We start from the raw sequence: 14747 nt of genomic DNA, 5'->3' as shown, positions 1-14747 counted from the left end.
GGCGATGCATGCGAAAAGGCGGGGACGATCCAGATGCAGTGATCACTCTCCTTCTTGTTGTGCGCACATTTTCTCTTTTCTTTCCCATTCTCATTTCCGGCCGTGCATGCCTTAAACTCTCCTCTCCTCCCATCCTCTCTCGGCCCAACAGACTCTTCCGCATAGCGGTACCCCCGCCGGACAACGTCGACGTCGTCGGCAAGGGCGAAGTCGAGTCAAGAGAGGGTGCTCCGGACTCGTTCATCAAACACGACGCCGCTCACTGGTCATCGATGCCTTCAAGGCTGCCTTTCGCCCCTCCGAAAGTGAGGAGGAAGAAAGCGCAGCGCCGGCAGTAGTGTGATGCCGAGCGGACGTTCAGCTTTGGAGGGGGGAGGGCGGGGGGTGCTGCGCCTCCCGTGTACCTCCTCGGCCTCATCAGGAGGGGGGCAGCACCCTCTTACACGCAACCCCTCTCCGCGTCCACCCGCATCACAACTCTCGCTCTCAATAGACGTGGCCATGCCTCCTCTTCCGTCGTCGGCCTTACTACACAGCGCTTGCCTTGGGCCAGAGAGTGCGTGCTGTGGTCGGCGGCATTGCGAAACTGTTAATTGTGCACCGCCCGGCTAGGCTTTGCGCTAGTGGAGAAGACGCCGCTCGCTACGACCTGGGCGCTGCAGCGGAGCGCGTGCGTGGAATCTATGAAAGGCCTGCAGTTTCGGAGGGCCGGGTGTGAAGAGTACGCGTGCACCCACGTGCATCGCGAAGCCCTTCTTTCGAGCTTTGTTGTGCTTTGTTGCTGCTGTTAGACGCCCGGCTCGGTGCTTTGCCGTCGTTTCATCGCTGCTTGGAGTTCACGGAATACTTGCTTTTTGGAATTCCTAATTTTATATTTCTCCCGCCGCGGTGGTAGTCTAGTGGTTATGGTGCTTGACTGCTGACCCGAAGGTCGCGGGATCGAATCCCGGCAGCGGCGGCCGCATTTCGATGGGGGGCAAAGTGCTAGAGGCCCGTGTACTTGGATTTAGGTGCATGTTAAAGAACCCCAGGTGGTCGAAATTTCCTGAGGCCTCCACTACGAAGTCACTCATACGTGGTTTTGGGACGTGAAACTCCTACAGTTATTCATTATTTTATATTTATCTGAACTCAGTTTAGGCAGTTCGCCATGAACTGTTAATGTGATTGTCCGCGATGGAACGTGATACTCGTACCGAATTAGGCATTGCTCCTGAACTAGTGGCATCGCCTGCATGCAGTGAGACGCCCAGGCACGTAGCAAGGGGGGCGGGGGGGGGGGGGGCGAACCCCCCCCCCGACATTTTTATGGTACATGGTGTTTACCGAAAATAAATAATGAAAATAGGCGTTTTTCTCAGATAGTCAAGGCTATCAGCAAGTGCCCCCCCCCCCCCCCCCCGAAAAAATATTCCTGGCTACGGGCCTGGAGACGCCATTACAGCGAAGGGCTCGGGGCCTCCAAAATATTTCATCTTAGAGGTCACATAGTCGTAAAGGTCGTCCACCGTAACTGTCGCAGTGAATAAGGAATTCGTTGGAGAGAGAAGGCCGACTGAGTGTGCCTTGAGTGAGGTACACAGAGTATAAATCTGCCATTGTGATTGAAATTTCGAACATTGTTTGCGCGAAGTTTATTACAGCAGTATACTACTTGTCCAGAAAAAAAATTCAGCCGCTAAATAGGGCTGCTAAGCCATGGGGCCCGGGGTGGAGCGAACTTTTCCTTGGACCAGTTCAAGTAGGGGGCGAATGCATGCTCCTCCCCCCCCCCCCCCACCCCCCGTCGCCTTCGTGAATTACGCCTCAGCAAGGGTGTAAAGTAATGAGCCTGGGTATGGTAAAAAAAAAATATCATCGATCCGATCGGCACATATTTAAATTCTTCAAAGTAGTTTCCTCGGGCGTCGATGAAGAAGTCTGCCGGGCTCACATTAAGGCTGTATCAGGGTTGCACCAGCCCAGATGTGAGCCCCCTGAGAATTCAAGTTCCCGCAGCTCAAGAGAAGCCGGAAAACCCACTGTGTCGATGGTGTTCCAGCCATCGAACTGGCAGGCACAGTCTCTCTCATAAAGGTCGCGGCAGGCGACTTTCAGGGAGGCTTTGCAGCGTGGGAATCGTGTTGGAAGTGGTGTATCGACGCCCGAGGAAGCTATTTTGAAGAAAATAAATAAAATGTACCGATAGGATTGATATTTTTTTTTACCAGACCCACTTTCATTGATTTACGAACAGACACTATACATATATAATAACCCTCGTCCTTGAGGGCTTTGTGTTTCGTGCCTGTTCCAGCACTTTTCCGGTAGTATTATACCCCACTTAGAGTGGATCCTTTCTGCGCGCTGGACCTTGGCCCGTACTTTCAACGGCAATGCTAGCGTAACTACCGAGCTCGAGCGTCGTTACACGCGACCGTTGCTCTTGTTGTAGCGCGCGCGAGCCTCCGTGTTAGGTAGGAGGAATGATGTAACGTGTGGGCTGTAAAGACGAAAGGTTACGATGAAACCAAGGCATCCGATGAACGGAGGTTTCGGGAGCAGGAAGATCGTAAACGGTCGACCGGGGCACGCTCGCCGATTACGCGCTTCGAACAAAGCGCACGCCGTGTTACTTCTTCGAAGAGCTGCGAAAGGACACGTGATGCCGAACTCCAAGACTTCGTAAGCCTACGCTGCTGCGTTAAAAAGAACCACCGCTCCTGCTGTCGGCGCCGGTGGGAGGGAGGACTTTCCTATCTTTGTTTCTATCTTAGCGGCATAACCTTTACTTTGCGTAAAATTTAATTTGGCGGATATATCGAAGTGTATGCCGGTTCCTTGTACGATGTACGGTTTTTCCGGTACCTGTACTATCTGATTGAGTTCCCGCTGAATCCCGCAAGCTACCGACACGGCTTCACGTTCTGATCTGCAACGAATACACTCTACCATATGGTATGGGAGTGTGGGTGCAACCCATCAATGCCTCCTATCATTGGACCAAACGTCGAGCAGTGGGAGAGGCCAGCTCACAATCTCAAGCCTTGAAGACCAGCAACGTCTGGTGAACAGGGCTAGTTTTCAGCCTGTAGGCCCACGGCATCTGGACTAGGGACTCCGCTCACCTTGGACGACTCTGTCGTCGGCTCTCTCTGTTGCCTGGTTTTTTACGGCAAAACCTTGGATGCCTCATCAAACGCGAAAATTGACCGTAGGCGTCCCGCGTCGTCGGCGTCAACACGAACGATGCAGAAAATCACCATCAAGTGATGACGTCACCACATGACGTCATCTGAACGTTAGAGGTCGCCAGAATTTCGTTGCGTCATCATGACATCATTGTGGAGTCACATAATGTGACGTCACATGGTGATGTCATTACTTGATATCGTCGCTTGGTCAAAGGTGGGCCGATCACGGAGGCAGTGCAAAACCAGCTGAGGCGCAGAAAGCTTGCAATGTCCCCGATCCTGGAGGCTGTGGAAAATCACATTAGGTTCAGAAAAATTTCGGATGGAAGGGGGGGGGGGGCTCAATACCCCGACTGAGAAGAAAAAGAAAGTGCTTTCGCCTTCGAGTGGTCTCTCAGTCGATTCTAATGACACTCCCCCTGCCGCCCCCCCCCCCCCAATATTTCTGCATTCTAACGTGGTTCTGCACTGCCTCCGGGATCGCAGGCACTGCAAGGTTTCTGCACCTCACTGAGTTGGGTTTTGCAGTGCCTACGCGATCGGCCCACCTGTGGCCAGACGGCGATGTCATGGGATGACGTGATCATGCGATGTCACGTTATGTGACGTCACATATTTCAGTGTTCTGTATCGTCATGATGACGTCATATGGTGACGTCATCACGTGATGTTTTTTTAAATCACTTGTGTTGACGCCGCCGCTGACGGTCTATTCTCGCGTTTCATGCGGCATCTAAGGCTTTTCCCTCAAAAAAGCGTAAAGAAAGCAGAAAAGAACGCAAACAATGTACAGCGCAGTGTTCGTCCTTCACGTTTGGGTACCTAGCTCTAAAAAGCTCGGATCATTCCCTCACCGCTGTAGCCTACGCTCACGAAGGGTCTCGTCTGTGCCGCTTGCCAGCTGTCATCATTAATTATTTATAATTAACGTTTATTCCGCTCAGTCCTGTTCTGATTCTTGCTAAGTGTATGTGTGTGTGTGTGTGTGCGTGACAGAGAGAGAAACCTTGAAAAAAAAATGAAGTGAGAGAACGTGAGACAAGGCAGAAAAGTGGGCGAGTTGGTATGTATTCGTCGTTACGGAGAAAGTGAGAGTTTGCAAGAAAACGTATGTGCTACACGATATAATTGAAAAAGAAACAATAAGATAAATAGGTTAACGTAGGGTCAGCCCTGCTAGAATAAGAAACAACTACAGACTCTGCTCAATCATCGTTGTCTTCTTAGACTCAGACTTCTCTTTCTTCCTTTCTCGTCGTCTAGATGACACGCATTACGTAAAAAAAGGGGGCCACAGGTCTCTCGCCTCCCGTCGACCCGGTAACAAGAGTCCTTCGTCGAGGGCATTGTGCATCGGTCGTACGCCGCGCGTGGGAGCACGGTATATCCACGCGCGCGGCATCGTGCCTTGAATTTCTAAGTTGGGGAGGATGTCGCTCGCATGAAGAGGGGGGGTAGGTGCCTCGGCCGTTATACCGAGCAGGGACGCAGTAGTATAGAAGGAAGGGCCTGCCTTGTCTTCGGGTCGGTCGTGCCTAATCCCGCCGGACGTGCGCGTATTTCTCTTCCAGCGCAACAAGCATGCCAGCTGCGCGGAGTCCTTCTCTGTCGTCACTTTGACTCATCAGACGCGCGCACGCGGCCGGCCCCCATGCATGCATTCTCGGCCAAACGAAACACGCCTGACTGAGAGCCCGGAATCTCGTGTGTGTGCACACACGTACCGCAGCTGTCGCTTCTCGCACTGCGGGGAATCAAGACGTTAAGACCCTAAGCAGGCCCACTTTCAAGGCGTGCATCCGTGTTGATACTCGCGCTTTCGAGGAATGCGCAGAGGCGTCTTCTTAGCAAGTTGATGCTCGCGACCAAAGCGTCCTTTGTATATTTTTCAAAAGGATGGAAAGTTGGACGAGTTGGTGTGGTGGCGTAATTGAAAATTTGAGCGCGAAAGGACAAGGACGAAGACGAGAGAAGACAGGACGAGCGCCTACTGACAACTGAACTTTTATTGAAGGGAACTAAAACGAATTTTCAATTATATATTGTATTTTTACTTACGTGGTTCGTCTTTAATACTACATTGATTAGCGTTTCTCCAAACATGACTGTATTACGTGCTTTGATCATTTATACGTTTCGTGCCGCTTGTGTTGTTCGTGTATCTGCATCCAGCACATACATGCCTCTGAGTGCACACGATGGTCAAGCCTGTTTCCCTCATGTTATCTCTTATGCAATGCTATGCACTACTAAATCAGTAATTCATTACCCACTCCTGCATGAAGCCTTAACTATATATTAAGCGCTAGACAAAAGGCGGGAACGAAAACAAATTTATGCGTTGAAGTTAAGACAAAAAAAAAAAAAAAGGAACGATACGCTTGATTTGGATTTGTCAAAAAAAAAAAAAACGTGACAGAGAGTTATATCTCTTTATTTAATTATTCGCTTGCATGTGTCGTTCATATAGGGGAGAGAGAGAGAGAGAGATAGAGCAGGAGGAAGAGGAAAGGCAGAGAGGTCAACCAGACGAGCGCTCGATTTGCTACCCTGCACAGAGAGAAGGGAAATAGAGGATGAAAAGAAGAAAACGAAAGAACACGAAGAGTGCCGCTTCATCCGATAGTGCATACCGACGCCACTGCTAGTCACTGAGGTATGTATGGGTCCGTTTCTGTGCTGTATTCTTGGCGCGGGGCTGTGCACCGCCTATGTAATGCATGTAAGGTCCGCGAAGTCATGTGAAACACTTCGCGGAGGTCACCGCGCGTGGAACTTGTTTTTTTTTTTTTCTTTACAGCAACACAGTATATGGCTAAGTTCGGACACCAGACGCGTAGAACAACAATTTTCGGCGAACCGATTAACTCGACTGATCCGGCGTTATTGCGTCGGAAAATTGGACATGGCGTAAAAGTAAACATAAAAGTGTATGATGCTGCCAGCATGGCAGAATGACGTGAACGATTTTGTCTCAGCGACAATACCACTTGCATAGCAAACGAACGTCATGCCATTTTTGTACCTTTGAAACAATGGAGTTTCTTATGTATTACAGGATTTCATTTTGAGACGGCCGTTGACCACCGCTGATAACATAATATGCGTCATGCGCAAGAGATACACCGTGCTCTTTGACTGTGTGTCTCTTTATTTGCTCAATATAGTCAATAATTATTATGTATAAGCTCACTATAGCAATATTAACTATACCAGGCCCAACATAGTCACAGCTTCACTGGTTTCAATCTTCACAGTAGTGGAAAGACTTTGCATTTCTCCATACATATCTGAACATGTTGCTGTGATCGCCGAACATAAAACAGTTGATTGAAAGCAAACGTGGAAGACTGCTGCGCGGACCAATTGCTGAATACATGACGCGTCCGTACCCAAGCGTGTACTAATTAAACTTCATAGCTTAGAATGCCAGGTGCAAGGAAGGTAAACTCTAATGACTACCGTGCTATTAAGATTCAATTAAGCTTGACTTTCAAATACAAGATCATATTCATCCGTATTCTTTGTCTAGGATCAATTCTGACCCGTTTGCCCGCTTGTCGAAAGCCAGCTGGTGTTCACTCCACCCATGCGCTGTTAACACGGGCATTGTTGTTTATTCAAATTTGTGTCAGCTCTCTAAGTATGCCCGGTGTTGCATTGTGCTCGACTAATTAGCGACAGGTCGGTTCCTTCGCTTACTTGTAGGACGCGAGCGTTAATTGAATAATCAAAGGATTCTGCGAGTACGTAGGCTTCTGTAATGTATTCAAAGGTCATACCGGGATCGCTTAACGAGGCGGAATGGTTCTACAGCGTCTTCTAATATTCAGCGACTCGTTTTCTAATGCGAAGCATTCCATATGGGAATTAAAGTCGGGTTCCAGAAGCAGCTTTCTTGAATCAACATTAAGCAAGAACCTTTCTCGAGCTAAAACTGGGGAGAAAAAGCCTCTAATGAGGTAATGTAGGACATACAAACTCTTATATCAAATTAGTTCGATTCTAACGTTAATTAATTCGAAAAGGTGTACTTTGTGTGAGCACTATTCTATTTACTTGCATAATGGCGAACTATTGGCTAGTGATGGTTACTGTAGGCTAGTGTTAACTATCCGGGCTTATAGCAACGTAGTAGAAAAGTCGCAGGGTTGCGACTTGCGCTTGTCTGTTTGAAGTGTTCCTTTTTAGTCCTCGTGTGTCTTGCGCAACGTTCAATTTTCCTTATGCATTCGTCTAAGACGGCACGAAACCAAAAGCCGTTATCACTTTCTCCTCCTCTTCTTTTTCTTTCTCTTCTTAAATCCCCGTCCTCTTCTTATTCAGTCGATCGCATTTGTTGTATTACTCTTCTTATTTAGTCGATTGTATTACTATCACCGATTCAGTGCATGGCTCCTGCACCGTAGGCTTCACCGTATTACATCTTGTTCATTTTTATCGCGTGCGGTAAAGCGTCGTCGCGCTGGCGTAGTTGATTGTGGTTTAAAGATCGTTTCAGCGAGATTATAAGCTCAAGGAAGGCCTAATTTATTGCGGGGCTTTGGATTATTATTTACTTATCGTCGCAATTACAGCTGCCATGTTAAAATTAAGCGGCCGTAACTTGTAGATAGGATGCGAAGAACTAAAGTAGGCTTCTCCGCATAAAGACTCTTGTTGTGGAGAAGCGAGATTTAAAGACACCTGCTACGAACGCGCAGACGGGTTGGAGAACACGCCATCGCTTTCAGAATATCTGAATTACACGGCCACATTTGCTGCTTCTGAACGATAACTGGGTGCCCTTTACGCTTATTTAGTTATTTCAAACGACATGCATGGATGTCGCATATGGGTTCAGTCACCGCCGCGCCAAGTCAGTAGCATTACATCCTTTCGACGCACTCAGAAGAAATGGGCTTCGGTTGCACGAAGCCATCGCTCGCAATGACTGCTTCTGCAGATAAAATTGCAGTGACTTACTTTGGTTCAACTCAGTGCTTGTGAGGTTCTTGATTTTCTACTACAATGTATACGCGGAAGCTGGTTTCGTTCCTGGCCACGGCGGCCGCCCTGCCCTACGATGACGTAATGCAAAAGCTCTCTTGCGTAGAGATTCCGGCGCATTCCAACGAACCTCAGATCGTCTCAACGCCTTCCACGAAGACGTTCTTGTTTGCCTGCTAATGTAAAGGCGACCATACTTCTACTGAAGTAACTGTTAACGAAAAACACATGCAGCTCAAGGCGAACGGGGTATTCAGATGATTTTCAACAATCGTTTGAAGAATCACGTGGCAAAACGTGTATCGGCATGCTGGAATGGCGGGCTAAATACTTAAGCATTTCTTTCTGGAAGTGAGCACTATAGTGCCGATGCAGCTGCGACTTCCCACTGGCGCGCTCTCGTCGTTCCGAAACAAACGCGTCGGACCGATAGACTCGCGCTTCATTTATCACTCGCTCGCTATACACAAGCATTCGCAATTAGGCAAACGATTGGTCATACAAAGCCCTCTCCCGCGGCGTCGTCGAGACCTTTTCTTCGCTATACCGTCCATTAGTCTTCTAAACGATGCTCGAATTGCGTGCATGCATGTGTGCTCCGCTACGGTGGTTTCGAACAAGCACGGTTTGTGTGTGCTCGAACAACTGTGTGTACTTAACCGCGGCGTCGTTGCAGCTCCGCATCCATCTAAACCTTTGTCGCACGCTCGAAACACCACTGTCCTCGTCCTCTCAGGTATGGCATTGTCGTGCCGGTGTAGTCTCAGTGACGCGTATGCGAGCAGCGCAGTATAATTACACGCGGTCGTCAGTTTCTCGCGCTCCTCCGGAGCACTGATGCACGGCCGCGCGCTGGACGCGTGGGAAATATCCGCAGCGTCGTAACTGCGTGATCTACCACACTACTACTACTACTACGAGAGCAACAAGATACACGGACACACGCAGACAGTGATTGCCCGAGGCGCGACCGACCGGCATATGCCCCACCAACATCGTGCACTTTCTCCCGCGGCCTGTTCAGCTTCCAAACCTCTTCGATCTTGCCACCGTCGGCCACGTGACAGTGGTCGTCGCATAGCTACAGACCCTGTGGCGGTCTCGTGCGTCACTCATCGACAAGCATCGGCTGTAATGCACCGCGTGTGTGTGTATGTATGTAACGTACGATCGAGAGCGAATGTGACGCGTGAGGAACTCGCACAAAGACAGACGAGGAGAAGGAAAGAAAGAAACAAAAATAAAAACGAGGACACTGTACTGCGGTGGCGTCCTGAATTCTGTATGATGTATGTTTGTCAGCGTTTTCGTGTACGCAGTCGAACGGTATGGACAGTACGGACGCGCCAATCGCCGTTTCGCTGCCACCGCTCTTTTGCATCGACGATTTTGCAGGGCCGCCGGGCGGGCGTAAGCGGCGGTCGCACGGACCGCGCGGGTCAAACTCTTGTGTGGCGTATTCGATGACCTTCTTAACAAGGCAGGTTGGATCGTTGAAGCACTCGACGCCTTCGAGTAGGAGACGGTAGCCTCTTTCTTTCTCTCTTTCCTTTCAAACTCATCGCGCGCAATCGACTTTCAGCGGGTGTTTCGAACCGCAGAGGCGGCGGTGTATTTTCACGGGCGGACGTTGAGAGAAGGGAGGCTTGTTATCGACGGGTTTGTTTTGGCGACGTGCTTGCGCAACAGTCTTTCAAGCGAGGCTTTTTGCGAGATGCGTATTTCGGTGGTGGCGTTGCTGTACGCGAAAAACCTGGCACCGGCGAGCGTACAGAAATGCGGCGCTCGGAGGTGCGCCGGTCACTTGTGTACATGTATGCGCCGTTTTCGAATAATTGATGATCTCTAGATTGTGGGCTTCACGGTGATCAGCCGTTTCTGATGTGGCAACCTGAATTTTTATTGAGGTCTCTTATCATTTCACGTTGAGCCACGCTTCATTGTTGCCTTTAAGTGAACGCAGGACTGTCATTGTTGCCTATACCAGCAGAAGTGTCGCGCTGCTAAGCACGTTGTTGAAGGTCCAATTTGCGCCATGGAGGAAGGAAAAAGTTAGGAGGGAGCATTGCGCAACGTTGTAGAAAGAAAGAAAGAAAGAAAGAAAGAAAGAAAGAAAGAAAGAAGGAAAGAAAGAAAGAGAAAGAAAGAAAGAAAGAAAGAAAGAAAGAAAGAAAGAAAGAAAGAAAGAAAGAAAGAAAGAAAGAAAGAAAGAAAGAAAGAAAGAAAGAAAGAAAGAAAGAAAGAAAGAAAAGTAGTAGGTCAGGCACGCATGCACCAAGCTTCGCTTGCTCCCATTTTCCCGACTGGGGAAGGGTTCCTGAATTTTTTGCAACGCTTGCAGGCAGATGGAATGACACTGAAACAAGGTAAATAACCGGATGACCTAACGAGCCAACACATTACGTGTTCGCAAAAGCGCTGCTACTTCGATCCTATCTCGCGATTCCGACCTGTCATCGAGGCTGGCCTTGTGTCGTACAGCAAACGCATTGAAAAGCTGCACCTTATCACGAGCTGTTCAGCTCCAGAAGCACATTGGAAGCGGATAGTTGCGCAACAAAATGGCATAGGTTGGCATCACATAAACGTGATTTATGTCCTGGAAATTTCTAACATCAAGATCGACCAGGCTTCGTTGTCATAGCTCGCTTTCTTCGTCGCTCAAAAAATCAGCAAGATGACATAGTCTGAAAACGCGCACTGTTCCAGCTGCCCATTTCTATAAAATCAAGCGATGCTTAGAAACGAAGATAGTAACCTATTGTTCGACGCAGCGCATGTAATAGTTAATGACCCAGCAAGCTATATTAGTGGTGGAACTTACAAGAGGCCACGATGACAACAGCAAATATTTTTGTCTTTATCTAGTTTGCTCACGCCTCACCGTGTTGATAGCGCGCATAGAAACGAGAGCTTTGACGTTTCGCTTACAGCGCATCACCGCAGTAAGAGCCGCTGCGAAAGGTTCGGCAGAACGTTGCACTCTCTGTAGGGTGCCTTGATGAGCGCCCCGCGCGCATCAAGACACCCTACTTAAGGCATTCGCCTTAATATGCGAACCTCAACAACAGTGTACAGTACTCACGGATTCAAACGCGACATCATTTTTTTAGTATAACGACGTTTATTCGCAATAGCTCGAGGTAACCACGTCATGTCGCGACGAATCTGGTCTCCAAAGACAATGTTGGCTCTTATCTACGCGTTCAAATAAAAAATTACGCCGATATGAACCGAAGTGAAGACGGTGGAAACGAAAGTATGTGCGCCCCTTAGCCTTAAATCGTCCTATTTCAATCCGTGAGTACTGTACACAACAGCGGGCGCTGGTCCGTCGGGCACGGCCCGGGTTGCGGCAGCGGCTGTTGGAGCTCTGGACTGAGAGCCCCACCCGACATTTCTCAATAATTCTTATAAAAAGCTTTTCTCACTGTCTCTCTCTCTCACTCAACGCAAGCTCAGAGTGCACGCAAGGTGTCGCAATATTTCGCCAGGTTTCGTCCAAGGAGGTTTTTGCTGGAGCGGCGATTATTGCGCAAGAGTGAAGCCGTGCCCACCACAAGATGGCGGCTGCGGCCGCCATCTTAGTAGGGGCAAGATAAATCATCGGCGTTTGGCGAAGGAAAGCGAGCGTTTTCCACGCACGCCAGACGAGTTTAATATAGCAACTTTTAAGGGTCAGATACTGCTCCAAGCGTGTCTTTGTGTTACTAGTTTTCATCAGTAAGCCTCAAAGTCATGGCAAATTTTATTGGAGATCAGTCGCCAATACTCCACTCGACGGGTTACTTTTGTCGGCAACAACTATCTTTTATTTTATAATTAACGTAGTATTTATACTAACAGATCAAAGCCATTTAATCTCTTAGTAGGCACCACCAGAAAAGAGCATGTTTCCGAGTTCTTTGGTGGGCAAAAGCTGGCTTCACTCGTTCTGGCAAGGCATTGCGAGAGCTTCCACTCCAGAATTTTTTTTTAAACCTCCTGTCGTCGTCTCAGGTCTCGCGTCGGCGTCACGCACTCCCCACGTTAAATACACATGAGCCGGCCCCGCCACGCGGTGGTCTAGTGGTTATGGCGCTCGACTGCTGACCCGAAGGTCGCGGGATCGAATCCCGGCTGGGACGGCTGCATTTTCGATGGAGGCGAAAATGTGTGAGGCCCGTGTACTTAGATTTAGGTGCAAGTTAAAGAACCCCAGGTGGTCGAAATTTCCGGAGCCCTACACTACGGCGTCTCTCATACTCATATCGTGGTTTTGGGACGTTAAACCTCAGATATTATTATTATTATTATTATTATTATTATACACATGAGCCAAGCAGGTTGCATGTTTGGAACGCCAGCGCTTAGAAAGGAGACCGTACAACAGAAGACATATATTCGCAAAACAAAGGACAGAAAGGGATAGAAAATATTACATCATCACACGAAAAGGTCAGAAAAGAGCAGATAAACACAAGGGAAACAGGCGAAACGCTGCTCCGCAGTTCGTACAACCACAGCCGCTCGTGGTACAGCTTTCGCTTGCTATGGAATTGCCTTAGATTTATTTACCGGAAATTTTATATTACGCGAACGCCGCTTTTCTTAAAACATTTTTTTTTTGTCACGCCAGTGCCGCAAGGAGAAAGTGGACGCATAGCTCGCGCGCTGATATTTTCAGTATCTCACAACGCGACCTTGAAACAGATATAAGACCTGCCACGGTGGTCTAGTGGTTATGGTGCTCGACTGCTGACCCACAGGTCGCGGGATCGAATCCCGGCCGCGGCGGCCGCATTTTCGATGGAGGCGAAAATGCTTGAGGCCCGTGTGATTTAGGTGCACGTTAAAGAACACCAGATGATCGAAGTTTCAGGAGCCCTCCACTACGGCGTCTCTCGTAATCAAATCATGGTTTTGGGGCGTTAAACCCCAGCAATTACTATTATTATTAAACAGATATAAGGCTTTCGTATTAAAAAGGGCATTGAAAGCCGACATAATGAAATCCCAGGAGACGTTGTCCGTCGTTAAGGGCTGAATTAACACGCGGACTGAAATGAGCTGCCGTAAAGTAAGATCTGACTTTGTAGTGTTATTGTAAGCGACCTGCTGCGCTCTAGTGAGGAATAGTTCACTGAATTCTTTTTAAATTTCTACAGTTTTCTTTCAGGCACAATAAAACACGGTGTCTATGATCCGCGAACAAATTTGATTCGTGTAGAATGGTTAGTGGCGAACGGTGAAATGATCCACGAATTGTGGATCCAAGATCGGCTGGTTGGGCCAGGCCTGAGGGCTGTCACACGGAGATGGCGCAGTCTGGCTTAATTGCAGACCTGGGCAAATCCAAAGCAAATGTGTCATCAGAGCGTTTTAGTATTGCTGGTTTGCTATACGGGAAGTACGGAAATTCCGTATCGTCATGGTCACCACGCAGCTTTTAAAAAGCTTTTTGGCCCCTTGAGTTGCTTATTGCGTACGGTATTACCGTTACTGCTAAAACACCCTACTGTAACACTGCGGATAGGATGGCCACGATCCACCGTATGGGCCGTGGTACTGTTGCACCCAGAGGGTGGTCATAGATGGTGTAAGCGCAACCCCGTTACGAAGACGTAGGTAGAAGGGCTCGTGCGGTACGACGGAGGTTTTCCTTAGCATCTGTCCGTGCGCATCTTCGAAAAAACGCGGAAGGGGGTGTGGTGTTGTTGGTGGTTCGCCAAATCTCCTTTGACAAGGTCCGACAATGTCGCTCGAGGCAGCCACTGAACGCGTCTCGCTAAAACTGTATCCCGCCTTAGTATTTTCCTAGGTATACAAGGTGTCGCTCTGCTAAGCTCGTTTGAATCCAGACCATGGCAGCCAGTCGCGTTTCGGTGGGGCAAAATGCAACAGCAACCGTGCACTTAGATATAGGCGCGTGTTAAAGAACACCAGACGCCCTGCTGGAACAGTGGTTACGGGGCTCGGCTGCTGACCCGAAGGTCGCGGGTTCGATCCTGGCTGCGGCGGTCGCATTTCTTTGATGGCGAAATGATAGAGGTCCGATACTGTACGATGTCAGTGCACCTTATAAAGAACACCATATCGTCGAAATTTCCGAAGCCCTCCTATACGGCTTGCCCCATATAATCGTATCATGATTTTGGCACGTTAAGCACCAGGTAATAATAAAAAGAACACCAGGTGGTGACAATTCATCCGGACACCTCCCCTACTCCTTCACTACGGCACGTCTCACAAGCACAACCTCGATTTCGCACGTAATTACCCAGAAATGTTTAACTATTCGCGATAGCCTTCTATCGCGTATAACACGGTTTACATGCGATATTCGCGACGGTGTTACCCTAAAAACTTCCTTACGCTTTTCTCGTGCCAATGATGACATCACCGCGCCTGGGCGCTTCTTCCGCCGCCCTCTGTCAACGAGCTAGACCCAAGATACAACACCCCCATCTTCCTTTTGTAAACAAACCGACACTACTGCTCCCATGGATGTCTCGTAGGCGCAGAGCGTGGCTCGTGCGCCGTTTTATACGTCCACCAACGCTGCGTTGAGCGTTGCTGTGGGCCCCTTTTTCAGCGCAAGGCTAG

The 14747-nt window shown here is 48.9% G+C and overlaps 1 protein-coding gene across 3 annotated transcripts in view; it reads left to right on the top strand.

Annotated features, from left to right (window-relative positions):
* The window catches only part of LOC119396408 (adult-specific rigid cuticular protein 15.5), a 180302-nt gene that overhangs the window by 15448 nt on the left and 150107 nt on the right, over positions 1 to 14747 (top strand). Inside the window, exon 1 of one of the 3 annotated variants that reach the window (XM_049417081.1) lies at positions 5697 to 5829. The exons of the other annotated variants lie outside the window; for them this stretch is intronic. The gene's annotated coding sequence lies outside the window, so the exon portion shown is untranslated. Of the gene's footprint in view, positions 1 to 5696; positions 5830 to 14747 lie in introns of those variants that run through there. 3 annotated transcript variants of the gene reach the window in all.

Source organism: Rhipicephalus sanguineus, chromosome 6 (genome assembly GCF_013339695.2).
Source record: "Rhipicephalus sanguineus isolate Rsan-2018 chromosome 6, BIME_Rsan_1.4, whole genome shotgun sequence".
NCBI classification, from domain to species: Eukaryota; Metazoa; Arthropoda; class Arachnida; order Ixodida; family Ixodidae; genus Rhipicephalus; species Rhipicephalus sanguineus.
The sequence above is the reverse complement of the archived record's forward strand: the minus strand, read 5'-3'. Positions and strand labels throughout refer to the sequence as shown.